Source organism: Scyliorhinus torazame, chromosome 3, assembly GCF_047496885.1.
Source record: "Scyliorhinus torazame isolate Kashiwa2021f chromosome 3, sScyTor2.1, whole genome shotgun sequence".
Taxonomy (NCBI): domain Eukaryota; kingdom Metazoa; phylum Chordata; class Chondrichthyes; order Carcharhiniformes; family Scyliorhinidae; genus Scyliorhinus; species Scyliorhinus torazame.
Genome location: NC_092709.1, coordinates 370,588,410 through 370,610,129, shown reverse-complemented (window position 1 = coordinate 370,610,129; position 21,720 = coordinate 370,588,410). Strand labels below are relative to the sequence as shown.

At 45.0% G+C, this 21,720-nt stretch overlaps 1 long non-coding RNA gene across 1 annotated transcript in view; it reads left to right on the top strand.

The window, feature by feature from the left end:
* Positions 1-16,920, top strand: part of LOC140409649 (uncharacterized) — a 129,198-nt gene extending 112,278 nt beyond the window's left edge. Inside the window, exons 3-4 of the long non-coding RNA XR_011940454.1 lie at positions 8,422-8,491; positions 16,762-16,920. This is a non-coding gene — a long non-coding RNA (uncharacterized lncRNA). The remainder of the gene's footprint in view (positions 1-8,421; positions 8,492-16,761) is intronic.
* The last annotated feature ends 4,800 nt before the right edge of the window (positions 16,921-21,720 follow it).

The window sequence follows — 21,720 nt, the reverse complement described above, 5'->3', positions numbered from 1 at the left end:
GAATTCAGAATTATAAATGTTTTCAGCAGCGACTTTAACCTGATGTGCTTCTGATTAAAGGTGTACCTTTTGTAAGTCTTCTGGATGTTAAAAGGAAAGCTTAAAGGATTACTTAGTGTTGTATTCTTTGGGGGTTATATTTGAATTGATGGTTGCTAAGATGTTCACTGTATGTTAAAAAGGTTAACTTGAGTTCATAGAATAAACATTGTTTTGCTTTAAAAAATACTTTTCCACTTCTGCTGTACCACACCTGTAGAGAGGGCCGTGTGCTCCTCATACCACAATCTATTAAAAGTTGTGGGTCAGGTGAACTCCATGAAACACTTTGGGGTTCTCTAAACCCTGACCCATAACCCAATCCAGAGAAATGATTTGGATGTGTGGACCAATTGAAATATTCTCAATTTTGCTGATGACACTAAACAGTTGGCGAATGGGAGTCGTGAGGAGGATTTGAAGGCTAGGTGTATAGGCTAAAATATGGCACATGGAATACAATGTGAATGAGTGTGAAGTTATTCACTTTGGTGGAAAGAACAGAAAGGCAGAGTATTTCTTCAATGGTGAGAGTTTGGGTAGTGTGAGTGTGCAAATGGTGTCCTTGTTCACAAATGTTACACACCCTGGGCGGGTGTGCAGTCAATTCCAGCCCCACATGCCCTGGATTCACAAGACAAGCGGATTATAAAAATTCCCAAATTCTTTGGCTCTTGGCTGCTCAATAATTACAGTCACCAGGTTTGTAAGTTGAAACACAATTACTGTTTATTTATAACAGGAATTATATTGAAATATTAAACAGTGAATGAGCTGTATAACAATAAGCTGACCTATTACCCCCTTTACCCACCCTCTACCCACACACACAAGACAGACAAACACAGATGGGGGGGGGGGCAAAAGGTGTGAAAATAATGAGGAGGAAGGTCAAAGGAAAAGAGTCTTGGCTTCCAATGGCTGTTCTTGAGCATACTTTCCTCAACAAAGAACAAAGAACAAAGAAATGTACAGCACAGGAACAGGCCCTTCGGCCCTCCAAGCCCGTGCCGACCATACTGCCCGACTAAACTACAATCTTCTACACTTCCTGGGTCCGTATCCTTCTATTCCCATCCTATTCATATATTTGTCAAGATGCCCCTTAAATGTCCCTATCGTCCCTGCTTCCACTACCTCCTCCGGTAGTGAGTTCCAGGCACCCACTACCCTCTGCGTAAAAAACTTGCCTCGTACATCTACTCTAAACCTTGCCCCTCTCACCTTAAACCTATGCCCCCTAGTAATTGACCCCTCTACCCTGGGGAAAAGCCTCTGACTATCCACTCTGTCTATGCCCTTCATAATTTTGTATACCTCTATCAGGTCGCCCCTCAACCTCCTTCGTTCCAGTGAGAACAAACCGAGTTTATTCAATCGCTCCTCATAGCTTATGCCCTCCATACCAGGCAACATTCTGGTAAATCTCTTCTGCACCCTCTCTAAAGCCTCTACATCCTTCTGGTAGTGTGGCGACCAGAATTGAACACTATACTCCAAGTGTGGCCTAACTAAGGTTCTATACAGTTGCAACATGACTTGCCAATTCTTATACTCAATGCCCCGGCCAATGAAGGCAAGCATGCCGTATGCCTTCTTGACTACCTTCTCCACCTGTGTTGCCCCTTTCAATGACCTGTGGACCTGTACTCCTAGATCTCTTTGACTTTCAATACTCTTGAGGGTTCTACCATTCACTGTATATTCCCTACCTGCATTAGCCCTTCCAAAATGCATTACCTCACATTTGTCCGGATTAAACTCCATCTGCCATCTCTCCGCCCAAGTCTCCAGACAATCTAAATCCTGCTGTATCCTCAGACAGTCCTCATCGCTATCCGCAATTCCACCAACCTTTGTGTCATCTGCAAACTTACTAATCAGACCAGTTACATTTTCCTCCAAATCATTTATATATACTACAAAGAGCAAAGGTCCCAACACTGATCCCTGTGGAACACCACTGGTCACAGCCCTCCAATTAGAAAAGCATCCCTCCATTGCTACCCTCTGCCTTCTATGGCCTAGCCAGTTCTGTATCCACCTTGCCAGTTCACCCCTGATCCCGTGTGACTTCACCTTTTGTACTAGTCTACCATGAGGGACCTTGTCAAAGGCCTTACTGAAGTCCATCTAGACAACATCTACTGCCCTACCTGCATCAATCATCTTAGTGACCTCCTCGAAAAACTCTATTAAGTTAGTGAGACACGACCTCCCCTTCACAAAACCGTGCTGCCTCTCACTAATACGTCCATTTGCTTCCAAATGGGAGTAGATCCTGTCTCGAAGAATTCTCTCCAGTAATTTCCCTACCACTGAAGTAAGGCTCACCGGCCTGTAGTTCCCGGGATTATCCTTGCTACCCTTCTTAAACAGAGGAACAACATTGGCTATTCTCCAGTCCTCCGGGACATCCCCTGAAGACAGCGAGGATCCAAAGATTTCTGTCAAGGCCTCAGCAATTTCCTCTCCAGCCTCCTTCAGTATTCTGGGGTAGATCCCATCATGCCCTGGGGACTTATCTACCTTAATATTTTTTAAGACACCCAACACCTCGTCTTTTTGGATCACAATGTGACCCAGGCTATCTACACCCCCTTCTCCAGACTCAACATCTACCAATTCCTTCTCTTTGGTGAATACTGATGCAAAGTATTCATTTAGTACCTCGCCCATTTCCTCTGGCTCCACACATAGATTCCCTTGCCTATCCTTCAGTGGGCCAACCCTTTCCCTGGCTACCCTCTTGCTTTTTATGTACGTGTAAAAAGCCTTGGGATTTTCCTTACCCCTATTTGCCAATGACTTTTCGTGACCCCTTCTAGCCCTCCTGACTCCTTGCTTAAGTTCCTTACTACTTTCCTTATATTCCACGCAGGCTTCGTCTGTTCCCAGCCTTTTAGCCCTGACAAATGCCTCCTTTTTCTTTTTGACGAGGCCTACAATATCTCTCGTCATCCAAGGCTCCCGAAAATTGCCGTATTTATCTTTCTTCCTCACAGGAACATGCCGGTCCTGTATTCCTTTCTACTGACACTTGAAAGCCTCCCACATGTCAGATGTTGATTTGCCCTCAAACATCCGCCCCCAATCTATGTTCTTCAGTTCTCGCCTAATATTGTTATAATTAGCCTTCCCCCAATTTAGCACATTCATCCTCGGACCACTCTTATCCTTGTCCACCAGTACTTTAAAACTTACTGAATTGTGGTCACTGTTACCGAAATGCTCCCCTACTGAAACATCTACCACCTGGCCGGGCTCATTCCCCAATACCAGGTCCAGTACCGCCCCTTCCCTAGTTGGACTGTTTACATATTGTTTTAAGAAGCCCTCCTGGATGCTCCTTACAAACTCCGCCCCGTCTAAGCCCCTGGTACTAAGTGAGTCCCAGTCAATATTGGGGAAGTTGAAGTCTCCCATCACCACAACCCTGTTGTTTTTACTCTTTTCCAAAATCTGTCTACCTATCTGCTCCTCTATCTCCTGCTGGCTGTTGGGAGGCCTGTAGTATACCCCCAACTGTGTGACTGCACCCTTCTTATTCCTGATCTCTACCCATATAGCCTCACTGCCCTCTGAGGTGTCCTCTCGCAGTATAGCTGTGATATTCTCCCGAACAAGTAGCGCAACTCCGCATCCCCTTGTACATCCCCCTCTATCCCGCCTGAAACATTTAAATCCTGGAACGTTTAGCTGCCAATCCTGCCCTTCCCTCAACCAGGTCTCTGTAATGGCAACAACATCATAGTTCCAAGTAGTAATCCAAGCTCTAAATTCATCTGCCTTACCCGTAATGCTTCTTGCATTAAAACATATGCACTTCAGGCCACCAGACCCGCTGTGTTCAGCAACTTCTCCCCGTCTGCTCTGCCTCAGAGCCACACTGTCCCTATTCCCTAGTTCTCCCTCAATGCTCTCACCTTCTGACCTATTGCTCCCGTGCCCACTCCCCTGCCATACTAGTTTAAACCCTCCCGTGTGACACTAGCAAACCTCGCGGCCAGGATATTTATGCCTCTCCGGTTTAGATGCAACCCGTCCATCTTATACAGGTCACACCTGCCCCGGAAGAGCTCCCAGTGGTCCAGATAACGGAAACCCTCCCTCCTATACCAGCTGTTTAGCCACGTGTTTATCTGCTCTATCTTCCTATTTCTAGCCTCACTGGCACGTGGCACAGGGAGTAATCCCGAGATTACAACCCTCGAGGTCCTGTCTTTTAACTTTCTGCCTAGCTCCCTGAACTCCTGCTGCAGGACCTCATGCCCCTTCCTGCCTAAGTCGTTAGTACCAATATGTACAACGACCTCTGCCTGTTTGCCCTCCCCCTTCAGGATGCCCTCTACCCGTTCGGAGACATCCTGAACCCTGGCACCAGGGAGGCAACATACCATCCTGGAGTCTCTTTCACGTCCACAGAAGCGCCTATCTGTGCCCCTGACTATAGAGTCCCCTATTACTATTACTCTTCTGCGCTTTGACCCTCCCTTCTGAACATCAGAGCCAGCCGTGGTGCCACTGCTCTGGCTGCTGCTGTTTTCCCCTGATAGGCTATCCCCCCCCGACAGTATCCAAAGGGGTATATCTGTTCGAGAGGGGGACAACCACAGGGGATTCCTGCACTGACTGCCTGCCCTTTCTGGTGGTCACCCATTTCTCTGCCTGCACCTTGGGTGTGACCACATTTACATAACTGCGATCTATGACGCTTTCCGCCACCTGCATGCTCCTAAGTGCATCCAATTGCTGCTCCAACCGAACCATGCGGTCTGTGAGAAGCTCCAGTTGGGTGCACTTTCTGCAGATGAAGCCATCCGGGACGCTGGAAGCCTACCGGACCTGCCACATCTCACAGTCAGAGCACAGCACCCCTCTAACTGACATTGCGTCAATTAATTAAAATTAAAATTTGTCTTTTTTATTAAATACTTTTTTAAAAAATTTCAAAGTTACTGTCAACTATCTGTTTCCTAGCACTAGATTTCTAATAGAAATGCGATAGCTAACTATAATACTCTCCGATCTCTGGCTTAGATATCCTCTAAATTATAATTAAGTTATTATGTTTAATTAGTTCCCAAATACTAAAATTTTTTTTAAATTTAGGTTAGAATCCCAACCAGCCACTCTGGCCACAGCTTTTCTGTGATGTCACTTCAGTTTCCCCCCGACACACACAATTTGAAAAAAGGTATAAAAGTAAAAATAAGTAAAAATCACTTACTTACCTTCTTACCTTCTGAGTGTCTTAGATGTTCTCAGGTTCTCTCGCTGACAGAGACTGCTCCTCCACCTCCGAACCTTGACCTGTACAATGCTAATAATATAATAATAATATAATATGGCACTTACCTTACACCAATGGGTCTTATTATTAGGTTAGAGGAGGAGGGCGGGTGGGAGACACTACACGTGTGGTGTCTCGGGTTTCCTCTCCACCAGAATTTATTGGTTGGGGGGGGGGACTTGCCAGAGGTCCGCGGGTCGAACTTCCGGTTCCCGCCTTATATAAAAACAAATAAAACAGAAAAGAAGAACAGACACGGGACCAGGCAAGGCTTTTTTAATTCACTACTCACCTCCAAGAAGGCCCCTGCGCACCGCTGCCGCCGAAATCCAAAGGGCTGCTCCTGTAAAGGTAAGGCTTTTTAAAGTAAGTACTCACCTCACAGAAGGCCCCTGCGCACCGCTGCCGCCGAAATCCAAAGGGCTGCTCCTGTAAAGGTAAGGCTTTTTAAATACACTACTCACCTCCAAGAAGGCCCCTGCGCACCGCTGCCGCCGAAATCCAAATCTCACTGCCCACTCGCTGATTAAAATCTCTGGTTTGAAGCATAATTATATTCTCATGGAATCATAGAATCTCGACAGTGCAGAAGGAGGCCATTCGGCCCATCGAGTCTGCCCCAGCCCTTGGAAAGAGTACCCTGCCTAGGCCCACACCCCGACCCTATCCCTGTACCCCAGTAACCCCACCTAAACTTCTAGACACTAAGGGGAAAATTTATCATGATCAATCCACCTAACCTGCACATTTTTGGGCTGTGGGAAGAAATCGGAGCACCCGGAGGAAACCCACGCAGACACGGGGAGAACGTGCAGACTCCGCACAGTCACCCAAGGTCGGAATTAAACTCAGGTCCCTGGTGCTGTGAGGCAAAAGTGCTAACCACTGTGCCACCATGCTGCCCTCTGTAATTCTCTATAGTTCTCTGGAGTTTAGAAATGTATTACTCAGAGCTTATCCTGGAAAGGCCCCTTTGCTTCACATCAAACTCTGCTTTCATCTCATGATTTATTTCCAGGCCTCAGCCTTTCTGCAGAGTGAGATGGTTGGTCCTCCCCTGCTTGTACAGCCTGGCACGGTTCTCCTGTACATAGACTCATCCAGACTCCCCGCCAGTTCGGAAACACAGCCTTTCTGGAGAACAACAGAGAGGAGAGAGGACAGCAGTCCTTCCTCCGAGCTGCCAGCAATCAAGCTGAAAGCAAAACCCAACCGGTGAAGCTCTGAAACATTGCAGTTGGATCAGATCCAATCACCACGTTTTACCGGGCAGAGCACAGCCCTTTTGAGCCAATTAATTGGTCACCAGCCAAATCAATCAAAGTGAGTAATCGCTGATATCATTGGTGCTGGTCCAGGGAGCAGCACGGTGGCACAGTGGTTAGCACTGTTGCCTCATGACGCTGAGGACCCGGGTTCAATCCCAGCCCTGGGTCACTGCCTGTGTGGAGTTTGCACATTCTCCCCGCGTTTGCCTGGGTCTCACCCCCACAAACTAAAAGATGTGTAGGGTACATGGATTGGCCACGCTAAATTGGCCCTTAATTGAAAAATAATTATTGGGCAGTCTAAATTTTGTTTTAAATTGTTACTGGTTCACCTGCAATCACCAATTCAAATCAGCAGTCTTCTAGATTCTTCTGTTTGGATTAAAGTTGACGTACAGATGTCTTAAAGTCGCAGGTTGATTAAACATCCGTGGATCAAAAATGTAACAGCAAGAGTAAAGGGAAGGGGAAATAAGGTAATACACAGGATCAAACTGGAAGGACCCGTACACACGTCACCAAAAGCTACAATGAGTATTCAGTAAGCAATGAGGAAGGTGAAAGGTATGCTGACCTATATTAAAGGGGATCTGAGTAGAGGAGTAAATATGTCTTACTGCAGTTTTATAGAATCTTGGTGAGACCTTATTCTGGATTCTCCACTCCGCAACACCGGCAACGCGGATCACAATCAGGCGGAGAATTGGGCAACCGACCGAAATCAAGGTTCACACTGGACGCCGAACCGAGCGCTATGCTTCGCCCCCTTCCCCCGCTGGCGGAGGGATCGGGAATCTCACCCCCATGTCAGTGGGAGAATGTAAATGGGTCTCAATGACCAATTCGCATCCACTTAGCGAGCCAGGCACCAGATTCTCCTGTCCTCCAGGCAGGGAGTCACATGGGCATGGGTTACAACAGGTCGAGTCAAACATGGCCCTGACGTGGTGGACCTCACCGTGTGCCAAGTCCACCTGAGTATTACCCTCCCCCCCCCCCCCCCCCCACAATGCCAGACATTAACCACATCAAAGAGAGTTAAGTGCAGAGACTGGGTCTGTATTCATTTCAGCTTCAAGGATCGAGTGGCGACTTCATTGAATCTTACAAGGTCTGGCAGGGTGGATGTCGAGGAGATTTGTCCCCTAGCTGGAGTCTGAAACAAGGGGACATAATCTCAGGGTAAGGGGGAGACCGTTTAAGACTGAGATGAGGAGAAATCTCTTTCTTCAGAGGGTTGTGAATCTTTGGAATTCTCCATCCCAGAGTGCCATGGAAGCTCAGTCATTGAATATGTTCAAGACAGAAAGTCACAGATTCCTGGGAACAAAGTAAACCAAAGGACATGGAGATAGCTCAGGGAAGTGTCATCAAGGTAAATGTTCACCCATGATCTAATTGAAAGGTGGAGCAGGCTTGATGGGCTGAATGGACTACTCCCATTCCTATGTTCCTACTAAACTCTTGGTGCCAGTGGAGTGGCCAATGTTTGATTAAGGATGGTTCGCCCTCCATGATGCTCCACCCTGATTCCAGCTGCCCCTTGGAAATCCTGAGCACATCTGGTACAGCTGGAGACACTTCCTACCCCCATGGTTCCCTCAAGTGTCTTGATGTTCCCCATGGCACTGTATTGCAACCAACAGGTCTTCGATACCCATCCATATTCTCAGAAAAAAAACCTCTTTTCCCCCTTTCTCGATCTGGCTAGCACCTTGGTTGAACTATGAATGTTAATTAATGTTTCTAGATCTGCCATTTCTTATGATCTTTTGATCTGTGACTGTACAACAAGCTCAAAGTGATTTCTTCTCCATTTAGAGACGAGTACGATCCCTCTGCTCGACCACAGGATGCATTCCCACCAATCACAGTCTAACAGCTCTAACCAGTAAGTAACGGAACCTTCAATAACGATTATAAATGTAAAGACATTGAAGTCAGCTGGCCAGGGATGAAAGTGTTGGTGACGGGGCCAAATTCCATTCACATCTAACTGCTGGTAAATTGTAGTGGAGGAAATATCTACCTGCCAATCGTTTGAAACATTGACCCAAGCCCATTTGCCATGGCTTTGGCAATTTAACTATCAAACCTGTGACATCCACCCAGAAGGACAAGGACAGTGGGTGGTGCCAGAGAACATCATCACCTCCAATTTACCCTCCAAGTCGCACACTATCCTGACTTGGAAACTTTATCAATCCTCCTTCAATCTCTAGGTCACTTCCACAGCAGTGGCAACATGGGCAATGGTAACTCCCATATTCTGAGATATAAGTCAGTGAGTTGTGGGAAATGTTTCAGGCATTGTCACCGCACCGAAACAACTCTTGTCAAAGTCACAAATTACATAATTTGTGTCTGTGACAAATGTAAACTTTCCCTCCTGATCTTTCTCCACCTGCCTGGAGCCTTTTACACCAGGCTAACTGTCGTGGAAATCATAATAAATTCCTCGAGGTTCGATTTAAGGAAATTTATTTACACAAATATATTTGAGGAGAGAGAGTGTTCTAGCTGCAAAGCCAGTGCACTGCGCCCTGAGATTTGATTGAAGAAAGCATGTTTTATAATCTGAAATAACAGCTTGAAGTAAACAGGCATGTTTATATTAAATAGACGTTGGAAAGTACGTACGATGAAATAGGTAGTACGTATGTTCTTGCCCTTGGCTAAAAACAACTCGAGTACACATTTTGTTATCTTTCGGAGGACAATGTGTTTTCATAATAAGGCCGAGACCAGAATATTAAGCAGTATTTCGTTTATGTTACCTGACCTACTTATTTTCACGAAAAAGCAGTGTTAACTATAGTCAAGCATTTCCCAGCATGCTTCTAAATTGGCAACTCATTAAATTCCCTTCCACACTAACCATCTCATCTCTTCACTGTGTTGCAGATAGTTGCACTGCTCTCACCTGATTCCAATCTTACCTGTCTCATCACGGCCAGAGACCCATTGGCTGGGTTCTGAAGTAAAAACCTCACCACTAGTCTTAGAATTCCCCCAATAGTCAATGGAGCGCTGTAATTCTAAATGGTGATCCAGGGATTCCCTTGCTGTCCCTGACTCCTAGGCAGACTGAGGTGGATGCCAATCAGGTCAAACTATTATTTCAAGTTATCTCCCGGTATAATCCATATCTTCCTTGGAAATTCCGTCTACTTACCGCTCAGTAGCTTACACACGGGTCCGGCTTGCTAAGTAGAGTAAACTTTCTAATAATAATAATAGTAAGAAGTCTTACAACACCAGGTTAAAGTCCAACAGGTTTGTTTCGATGTCACTAGCTTTCGGAGAGCTGCTCCTTCCTCAGGTGAATGAAGAGGTATGTTCCAGAAACATATATATAGACGGATTCATATATATATATGTTTCTGGAACATACCTCTTCATTCACCTGAGGAAGGAGCAGCGCTCCGAAAGCTAGTGACATCGAAACAAACCTGTTGGACTTTGACCTGGTGTTGTAAGACTTCTTACTGTGCTCACCCCAGTCCAATGCCGGCATCTCCACATAATAATAATAACCACTCTTTCAGGTTATCAATTTAAACTTACAGAAAGGTAAAAAGATCTTTTCTTGTTCGGTCCAGTTGTAAGACTTTCAAGTCTATCTTGTCAATCGTTTTTCTTTAACTTTTGGTCTTCTGTTCGCTTCTCTGGGCTGCTCGGTCTTCAGATGCTGCTCGTCCCATCACCGAGGAAGATTCTCTCAACTTCTGCTCACTTATCAGAGTTTTTATAGCAATTTGTGCAGCCTGACCTTCACAAATGACTCCCCTCTGCTGCTTGAGCCTAACAGTTGAAAGCTAGTTTCTATCGGTTAGAAGCGTGGCATCTCGCAACAGCGCAGCTTCATTCCACCAGCTCACCATTATTTACTTTGAACTTTTTCACTTTGCTTGACATGTAATAAATTTGTCTGTGTCTTAGTCAGTAACTTTTCAGATTTATGTCTTTATTAATGATTTTTTTCAGTCTTAACCCGGGTCATCTTTGGGTCAAGCTCATGTCATGTTCAGATTACCCCCTTTTGATTCTATTTTTATCTGGCTTGGCCATTTTCTAAAAGGTTTTAACATCAAAATGGTGTATGTTATAGTGTAACCGTATTACCTTGTGGGTTTCTTTATTTGTAAATCAGTTGTCTCATCTTATTACTGGTGTCAGCACGTTTTCACGCTTAACAGTTGTGCCTTATTTTAAACCTTAGATTCTGGCTGCTCTTCTTAATTGTTCAATAAAATAATTCATTGCTTAAAGAACTGTGAAATACTGTTCCCTTACATTGAACTTAATAATTTAAGTCGATCAAATGACTTTTTAACTTGTAAATCAGAATGAATTGTTCCTAGCTGTTTTCCTTCACGTCTGTGAAGCTGTCTGCATTTCAAACAAACTGCTGCTGTTAACCCCGTGTGGGACTTCTCCCTTTCATTAAAAGCCTCAGGCATTCTCAGTGTTACTTTCATGTTTCAAATGTCATATATTTCCAATTTTTCAGTACAGTTCTCTTCCTGCTCCTGGACTGTTACCTCTGGCGCCCCACAAGGATTGATCCTTGTACCCCCCTCCTTTTCATCTACCTGTTATCCCTTGATGATTCATACAAATGCAGAACATCTTGCCAACATTTAATTGGAGGAAATTAATGCTCATGGGTGTCAGATACGCAGTCTGGTAATTTAGCATTAATGGAGAGGTCAAGAGAGGTATAGGTCAGCATACAATTCAGGCCGTCTCCCACACGCTGAGCTCATCCAAAACTCTGCTGCCCGTGTCTCAACATGCACCAGGTTCCATTCACCAAAACCCCTGTGCTCGCTCACCTACATTGGCTTGTGGTCGAGCAACATCTTGACCTTACAATTTTAATCCCTGTGTCAAATCCCTCCATGGTCTCAGCCTCTCTATTTCTGCACTTCCTCCAGCCCCACAGCCCTCCAAGATACTTAACCTCCTCTAATTCTGGCCCCTTGTACATTCCACAATATGATTGCTCAACCATCTGTGACTGTGTTTTCGGGGGGGGGGGCGCACGGGAGCACAGTGGTTAGCACTGTTGCTTCACAGCACCAGGGACCTCGAGGTCGATTCCCAGCTTGGGTCACTGTCTATGCGGAGTCTGCACGTTCTCCCTGTGTCTGTGGGGGTTTCCTCCGGGTGCTCCGGTTTCCTCCCACAAGTCCCGAAAGACGTGCTTGTTAGGAGAAAAAGACATTCTGAATTCTCCCTCAGTGTACCCGAACAGGCGCCGGAATGCAGCGATAATAAACACTAATAAAGATTATTATTATTATTAGGTGCCAAGAACTCATGCTGTGAAATGTCCAACCAACGCCCCTCCACCTCTTTACATCTCTTTCAGCCTTTAAGACCTGTGGCCAAGGAATTAGTAATCTGACCAAACGAGCTTAAATTTAATTGAGCCATGATGATTTGAGAACCCTTTGAAAATGGTGGGCAGGTGCAGATTCCAGGATTGCTGCCCCCACTTCCTGAATTGGTCAGCTCCAGAGAGGAGCTTGGCATGTCTTACTCTGCCACAATTCTAATGAATGGAAAGGCCCAGGGAACATCATAGCCATAGATGGCAAAACAATTATTTTGCAACATGGTAATCAAACTGTTAGGGTGCATTCATCAAGGATAATGGGTACAGATTACAAATTTTCAAATTTAGACAGAGCAGACAGACATGACGAGGAACCAGTCATCTGGTACGCATGTGTTACAGAACTATGAGGACCAATTAACTGATATAGACAGGGTTTCTGTGGAGGAACACAACACTTCTGGTGAATTAGAACAGGCCATTTTTCCGAAAGGGCAACTGCCAAAAGTTGGTACAAAAGTGACGTACTTGCCTGAAGGGTCTAGTCAATGGAAGGATGCAACTGTTATTAGTAGAGCAGGGAAGGCCACTGGAAAGTATAAACATTGGTTGAATGTACAGCATTCAGGGGAAGGAGTCAAGACAATGGATTGGGAAAACGAAGTTCAAAAACGGAGGGCACAGAAACGCAGTGCCAGTTCAGATAGTACATCAGATAGTGAACAGGTCCGCAGGAAAAGGCCGAGAACTATTGAAAGGACATCCCACAGCAGAAGGGAAAGATCAAGCAGTAGCAGTACAGAACGAGATACCAGGCAGGAGAGGGGACATAGTTTGACAAGATCTCGGAACATGAGTAAGACTACGAATACTAATAGGAGTAGAAGCCCACATTCACGTGAGATTTTGGTGGCTTCAAATAAATTAGATGAAAAAGTTATTAAAGAAGCTAAACAGCAAGAATTGCACAGTTGGAGTGAATTTGGGGTATACACGGAAGTACCGGATAGGGGACAAAGAGCTCTATCCCACAGATGGATTTGCACGGAAAAGGTTCTTCCGGATGGAACTTATAAGGCTAGGGCCAGGCTCGTGGCAAGGGGATTTGAAGAAATCTTAGAAGATCAGGATTTAAGGGTAGATTCACCTGCAGCAGGAAAGGTTATTTTAAAGACCGTCTTGGCTCTATTAGCCACAAAGGCATGGGAATGCAAATCTATAGATATAAAAGCTGCCTTTTTGCAGGGGCATCAGCTCCAGAGAGACATTTTTCTCCGTCCTCCTAAAGAAGCAGCTAACACAGAATGGGTACTCTGGAAGTTGAACAAATGTGTATATGGATTAAATGATGCATCTAGAGTCTGGTATTTTTCGGTAAGGTCAGTTTTGTTAAAGTTAGGCTGTTGCCAGTTGAAAGCAGATCCTGCAATGTTTTACTGGCACTATAAAGAAAATCTTTCTGGCATTTGAAATGAAAATGAAAATCGCTTATTGTCACAAGTAGGCTTCAAATGAAGTTACTGTGAAAAGCCCCTAGTCACCACAGTCCGGCGCCTGTTCGGGGAGGCTGGTACAGGAATTGAACCGTGCTGCTGGCCTGCCTTGGTCTGCTTTAAAAGCCAGCGATTTAGCCCTGTGATATACCAGCCCCATTTTTATGATGCATGTCGATGATTTTTTGTGGGGTGGGACTAGTGATTTTGAAGCTATTGTAATCTCTGGTTTGAGGAAGAATTCAGGGTTGGAAGTCAGGCTTCCGGTGCATTTAAATATATTGGACTGGAAATTGGACAGACTAAGTTAGGGGCAACTTTACGTCAGCAATCTTATTTGGAAAGCATCACCCCAATAGCAATTAGTCGTGGCCGAGTTTCACAAAAAGATGCAATGGTTTCAAAGGTAGAAAAAGAGCAACTTCGAAGTTTAATTGGGCAATTAAACTGGTTAGGTAGACAGACTAGACCGGACGTGAGTTTTGATGTCTTAGAGTTGAGTACAAAAGTGAATGATCCCAAAGTGGAAGACATAATAAGAGCAAATAAAGCATTGGCCAAGCTAAAAATTCAGGAGTGTGTTTGGAAGTTCCCGGTTTTAGGTGACCTTAAGCACATGAAACTCATAGTTTATAGTGATGTGTCCTATGCAAATTTATGTGATGGGGTTTCAAGCGCAGGAGATTTTATAATTTTCCTTTTGGGGAACAATGGTAAATGTTGACCGCTTGTGTGGGAAACAAAGAAAATAAGGATAGTGGTAAAAAGCACTTTGGCTGCTGAGACATTAAGCCTTGTAGAGGCGGTGGATATGGCCTTTTATATAAGTATGACATTGACAGAAATTTTGGGATGAGGGGATTTGGGTAATATACCTATTGACTGTCACATTGACAATAAATCCCTGTGGGAAAATGTGCACTCTACAAAAAGTGTCAATGAAAAGAGGTTACGGATAGACATCGCAAGTTTGAAGCAGATGTCGGACAGAGGGGAAATAACAAAAATTAAATGGGTTGACAGGAGCTATCAACTGTCAGACTGTTTGACGAAAAGAGGGGCGAGTTCACAGAAACCTTTGGATATTGTTAATGAAGGGCGCTTGTTTCTGTGACTTTTTTTTTCTTTCTCGTCCCAAAAAAAGGGGGGAAATCATGTGTGTGTTTTTGAGTTTCTTGAAATTTTGTTTTCACCTAATTATTTTTTTTCTCCAAGGAAGTGGAGACTGTTAAGTAATGGGTTAAGAGGCATTGCAATTAGTTGTCTCATTTATGTTAAGTATCCATTAATTGACACTGATATGTAATGGGGCTTCAGGTGGCCTCTGTCAGGTGGTGTGTTAAGAGTTTTGTGCAGAGGCTGTGGAAGTGAAATAAATGGTGTTTGGTGAAAAGGAACAAGAACTTTAGACTCTTCATTTCACAGCAACTAAAATGCCTAACACCACTTAGACTAAAATACCACACCTGAAAAGCAACCACAATATGCTCACCCCTCACTGTCTTTAAGTTCACTGAGCCAATCCAATGGATACACTTTTATCCCGGACGAGCCCCATCAGGGTCAGGGTTTAGAGAATCCCAAAGTGTATCATGGAGTTCACCTGACCCACAACCTTTACTAGATTGTGGTATGGGGAGCACACGGCCCACTCTACAGGTGTGGTACAGCAGAAATGGAAAAGTATTTTTAAAAACAAAACAATGTTTATTCCATGAACTCAAGTTAACCTTTTTAAAACAAACAGTGAATATCTTAGCAACCATTAATTCAAAGGTAACCCCAAAGAATACAACACTAAGTAATCCTTTAAGCTGTCCTTTAAACATCCAAAAGACTTAACAACCTTTCAACAGAAGCACATCAGGGTTTGCATTCAATACTGAAAACATTTAAATTTCTGAATTCACCAAATGACCAAGAGATAGTCCTTCGTGGCAGAGAGATCAACAGTACAGCTGCTTTGCCTGACTTCAGCTGCAACACCAAAATGGATAACCTCAGATTTGTCAACATTGTATTCCATCTGCCAATGTTGACAAATGTGAGGTTATCCATTTTGGTAGGAATAACAGCAAAAGGGATTATTATTTAAATGATAAAATAGCCAAACATGCTGTTGTGCAGAGAGACCTGGGTGTGCTAGTGCATGAGTAGCAAAAAGTTGGTTCACAGGTGCAACAGGTGATTAAGACGGCGAATGGAATGTTGTCCTTCAAACCAAAAAGACAGACACATCCAAGCTTTCTCAAAGTGAAACTAATAAGCAGAGACAGAGCTCAGCTCCACCCACACTCTGACATCACTGCAGTAACATGAGCAGCTAACCATTTCTTAAAGCGACATTCTCATGACACTATCTTCTTTGGTGACCTGATACATTTGAGCTGATTTCACAGCCACTGATTCAACCTGAGGTTCAAAATTCCTGCTTCAGGGAGTTTCCCATCAACCCTTCACCCACACTCCCCTTTTCTGTGCTTCTTCACCTCCCACATCCTTATTTCGGAGCAACTGATGAAACCACTACGACCAGGACCTTGTTTTTTTTTCTTACTTTTTAAATAAATTTAGAGTACTCAATTCATTTTTTCCAATTCGAGGCAATTTAGCCTGGCCAATCCACCTAGCTTGCACATCTTTGGGTTGTGGGTGCGAAACCCACGCAAACATGGGGAGAATGTGCAAACTCCACACAGACAGTGACCCAGTGCCGGGATCAAAACTAGATCGGCGCCGTGAGGCAGCAGGGCTAACCCACTGTACCATCGTGCTGCCCGACCAGACCTTGTTAAGCTCTGGGGCTGGATTCACCATACCACAGCCATGTTTTTCTCAGTGTCATGCCATTCGCTGGAGTCAGGAATCTCTATTCCCTCCACTCTTCATTGGGACTTCCCAGTTTTCCGTTGCACCTATCCCAGTTCGTCACCCACTTCCTCCTGGCTCCATCACTATTCTTCCATCTGGAGGAGGGTGGCAGATGGGGGCTGCAGAATGACCAAAACATTCCTGCCTGTAACACAAAGCGAGGTGAACCTTGAGTTCAGCATTATTCTGCTTGAATGATACACAATACCCCACCACACACATGTCCAGCATCTCAGATATAGCACTATTCTCTAGAAGGTGAAATACAACTTCCTACAAAGTCTATCACTGTATTTTTCTGTGATAACAATCTCATTTTCATAAATGTAATTTCCACAGTACTAGACAGCAGCGAGGGAGTGTATTAAATTGGGAAGGAGGAATAAGTTAGTTGACAGTTCTTTCTCTGCCAAACCAAAGGCCATTTACTAAACCTTTCTCTTTTCTCTACAGATCCAGACATCAACCAACAAACTACAATGACCTTGTCAATCATACAAAATCGTCAAATGTTACATATCTCTGTTCTGTGTATTACCTTGTATCAAAACCCTACATAGAATGGGGAAGGGTGTTGGATAAGAGACACTTCAATAAAGTTACTCAGAAACAAGAGACAAAACTCCACTGAAGCAACAAATCACAGGAAGGAAAACTCGGCCTTTTCGTTGTGATGATGTTGAACAATTATTTCACCTCATTTCTTTTTAGTAAATTGTGCAATCAACATCGCAGTTATTTGTCAGCTTAGAATTAAAGAACAAAGAACAAAGAAAATTACAGCACAGGAACAGGCCCTTCGGCCCTCCCACCCTGCGCCAATCCAGATCCTTTATCTAAACCTGTCACCTATTTTCCAAGGATCTACTTCCCTCTGTTCATATATCTGTCTAGATGCATCTTAAATGATGCTATTGTGCCCGCCTCTACCAGCTCCGCTGGCAAAGCGTTCCAGGCACCCACCACCCTCTGCGTAAAAAAACTTTCCACGCACATCTCCCTTAAACTTTCCACCTCTCACCTTGAAATTGTGACCCCTTGTAATTGACACCCCCAATCTTGGAAAAAGCTTGTTGCTATCCACCCTGTCCATACCTCTCATAATTTTGTAGACCTCAATCAGGTCCCCCCTCAACCTCCGTCATTCCAATGAAAACAATCCTAATCTACTCAACCTTTCTTCATAGCTAGGACCCTCCATACCAGGCAACTTCCTGGTGAACCTCGTCTGCACCCTCTCTAAAGAATCCACATCCTTCTGGTAATGTGGCGACCAGAACTGCATGCAGTATTCCAAATGTGGCCTAACCAAAGTCCTATACAACTGTAACATGACCTGCCAACTTTTGTACTCAATACCCCGTCCGATGAAGGCAAACATGCTGTATGCCTTCTTGACCACTCTATCGACCTGCGTTGCCACCTTCAGGGTACAATGGACCTGAACTCCCAGATCTCTCTGTACACCAATTTTCCCCAGGACTCTTCCATTGACCGTATATTCCGCTCTTGAATTAGATCTTCCAAAATGCATCACCTCGCATTTGCTTGGATTGAACTCCATCTGCCATTTCTCTGCCCAACTCTTCAATCTATTTATATTTTGCTGTATTCTGTGACAGTCCTCCTCGCTATTTGTAACTCCACCAATCTTAGTATCATCTGCAAACGTGCTAATCAGACCACCTATACCTTCATCCAGATCATTTATGTATATCACAAACAACAGTGGTCCGAGCACGGATCCCTGTGGAACACCACTAGTTACCTTTCTCCATTTTGAGACACTCCCTTCCACCACTACTCTCTGTCTCCTGTTGCCCAGCCAGTTCTTTATCCATCCAGCGAGTACACCCTGAACCTCATACGACTTCACTTTTTCCATTAACCTGCCATGGGAAACTTTATCAAACGCCTTACTGAAGTCCATGTATATGACATCTACAGCCCTTCCCTCATCAATTAACATTGTCACTTCCTCAAAGAATTTGAGAAGGTTTGTAAGACATGACCTTCCCTGCACAAAACCATGCTGCCTATCACTGATAAGTCTATTTTCTTCCAAATATGAATAGATCCTATCCCTCAGTATCTTCTCCAACAGTTTGCCTACCACTGACGTAAAGCTCACAGGTCTATAATTCCCTAGATTATCCCTGCTACCCTTCTTAAACAATGGGACAACATTAGCAATTCTCCAGTCCTCCGGGACCTCACCCGTGCTCAAGGATGCTGCAAAGATATTTGTTAAGGCCCCAGCTATTTCTTCCCTCGCTTCCCTCAGTAACCTGGGATAGATCCCATCCAGACCTGGGGACTTGTCCACCTTAATGCCTTTTAGAATACCCAAAACTTCCCCCTTCCTTATGCAGACTTTACCTAGAGTATTTAAACATCCATCCTTAGCCTCAACAACCGTCATGTCCCTCTCCTTGGTGAATACCGATGCAAAGTACTCATTAAGAATCTCACCCATTTCCTCTGACTCCACGCATAAATTCCCTCTTTTCTCTTTGGGTGGGCCAATCCTTTCTCTAGTTACCCTCTTGCTCTTTATATATGAATAAAAGGCTTTGGGATTTTCCTTAACCCTGTTAGCCAAAGATATTTCATGACCCCTTTTAGTCCTCTTCAATGCGCGTTATGATTTGTCCTACTTACCCGCTATTCCTCCAAAGCTTCATCAGATTTAAGTCGCCTAGATCTTATGTATGCTTCCTTTTTCATCTTAGCTAGTCTCACAATTCCACCCGTCATCCATGGTTCCCTCATCTTGCCATTTCTATCCCTCATTTTCACAGGGACATGTCTGTCCTGCACTCTAATCAACCTTCCCTTTCAAGACTCCCACATTTCAAATGTGGATTTACCCTTAAAGAACTGCTCCCAATCCACATTCACTAGCTCCGACCGAATTTTGTTATACTTGGCCTTTCCCCAATTTAGTAACTCATTCTTTAGGACCACTCTCGTCTTTGTCCATGAATATTCTAAAACTTACGGAATTGTGATCGCGATTCCCAAAGTAATCACCGACTGAAACTTCAACCACCTGGCTGGCATCATTCCCCAATGCCAGGTCCAGTGTGGCCCCTTCCCGAGTTGGACTATTTACATACTGATCTAAAAAACTCTCCTGGATGCTCCTTACAAATTCTGCTCCATCTACGCCTCCAACACTACATGAGTCCCATTCAATGCTGGGGAAGTTAAAATCTCCCATCACGACCACCCTACTGATCCGACATTTTTCTATAATCTGTCTACATATTTGTACCTCTACTCCACGCTCGCTTTTGGGAGGCCTGTAGTAAAGTCCCAACAATGTTACTGCACCCTTCCTATTTCTTAGCTCTACCCATATTGCCTCAGTGCTCGAATCCTCCATCGTGTCTTCCTTAATCACAGCTGTGATATCATCTCTGACCAGTAATCCAACTCCTCCACCCCATTTACCTCCCTCTCTACCCCTCCTGAAGCATCTATACCCTGGGATATTTAGTTGCCAGTCTTTCCTTTTCCTCAACCAAGTCTCCGTAATACCAATAACATCATATTCCCAGGTACTAATCCAAGCCCTAAATTCATCTGCCTTACCTGCTACACTTCTCGCATTGAAACAAATGCACCTCAGACCACCTGTCCTTTGCATTCATCATCTCTTCCCTGTCTACTCTTCCCCTTAGTCACATTGAGTTTATTATCTAGTACCTTACTGGCTTTAGTTGCTGCCTCTTTACTGACCTCTAACGTCCTAATCTGGTTCCCATCCCCCTGCCACATTAGTTTAAAACCTCCCCAACTGTGTTAGCAAAAACACCCACTAGGACATTGGTTCCAGTCCTGCCCAGGTGTAGACCATCCGATTTGTAATGGTCCCACCGCCCCCAGAACCGCTTCCAATGTCCCAAAAATCTGAACCCCTCCCTCCTGCACCATCTCTCAAGCCATGTATTAATTCTAACTATTCTTGAATTTCTACTCTGACTGTCTCGTGGCACTGGTAGCAATCCTGAGATAGGACCTTGGAGGTCCGACTTTTTAACTTATCTCCTAACTCCCTAAATTCTGATTGTAGGACCTCATCCCGTTTTTTACCTATATCGTTGGTGCCTATATGCACCACGACAACTGGCTATTCACCCTCCCCCTTCAGTATGTCCTGCAGCCGATCGGAGACATCCCTGACCCGAGCACCCGGGAGGCAACATACCATTCGGGAGTCTCGTTTTTGACCACAGAAATGCCTGTCTACTCCCCTTACGATTGAATCCCCTATGACTATAGCCCTGCCAGTCTTTTTCCCGCCCTTCCGTGCAGCAGAGCCAGCCACGGTGCCATGAGCCTGGCTACTACTGCCTTCCCCTGGTGAGTCCTCTGTCCCAACAGTATCCAAAACGGTATACCTGTTTTGGAGGGAGATGACCGCAGGGGACACCTGCACTGCCTTCCTGCTCTTTCTCTGCCTTTTGGTCGCCCATTCCCTGTCTCCCTCACCAACCCTAATCTGCGGCATGACCAACTCACTGAACGTGCTATCCACGACCTCCTCAGCATTGCGGATGCTCCAAAGTGAGTCCATCCGCAGCTCCAGAGCCGTCATGCGGTCTAACAGGAGCTGCAGCTGGACACACTTCCCGCACAATAAGGAGTCAGGGGCATCGGCCGCGTCCCTGAACTCCCACATTGAGCACGAGGAGCATAACATGGGTCTGGGATCTCCTGCCATTTTTACACTTTACCTTAACTGATTACAAATATAATATCAAATAATGAATAAGTGAAAGGAGTAAGGATTTTACTTACCAATCACAATATTTACCAATCCAGGAAGAGTTAAATTTCTCCTAGGCACTTACCTTCCCGACAGAGCCCTGGCCACTGCTACCGCCGAAAATCTGAAGGCCACTTCTCCTGCAAGGTAAGTTTTAAAGGGTAAACTTACCTTCCCGACAGACCCCTGGCCGCTGCTCCCGCCGAAAATCTGAAGCTATATCTTGCGGATAAAAGAAAAAGAAAAGAGAGAGCTTACCTGATATTCACTCACCCCCTTAGGGTAGAGGAGGTGGAAGGGTGGGAGACAGACAAGTGTAGTGTCTCGGGTTTAGCAACTGCCCAACTTAAACAGAGGTAAAAATCAAACATTTAAGCACCGACCTGATTCCCAAGCTGCACTCGCTACGCTGCGGCTCCCTCTCTCTCTCCCATTCCCGGAAATGAAGGCCGCTGGAACCTGGGGGCAAGTTTAAACACCTACCTGAATCCCAAGCTACACTCGCTACGCTCCGGCTCCCTCTCTCTCGTCAGCTCCCGGAAATGAAGGCCGCTGAAACCTGGGGGCAAGTTTAAACACCTACGTGAATCCCAAGCTGCACTCGCTGCATTCCGTCTCCCTCTCTCTCTCCCGCTCCC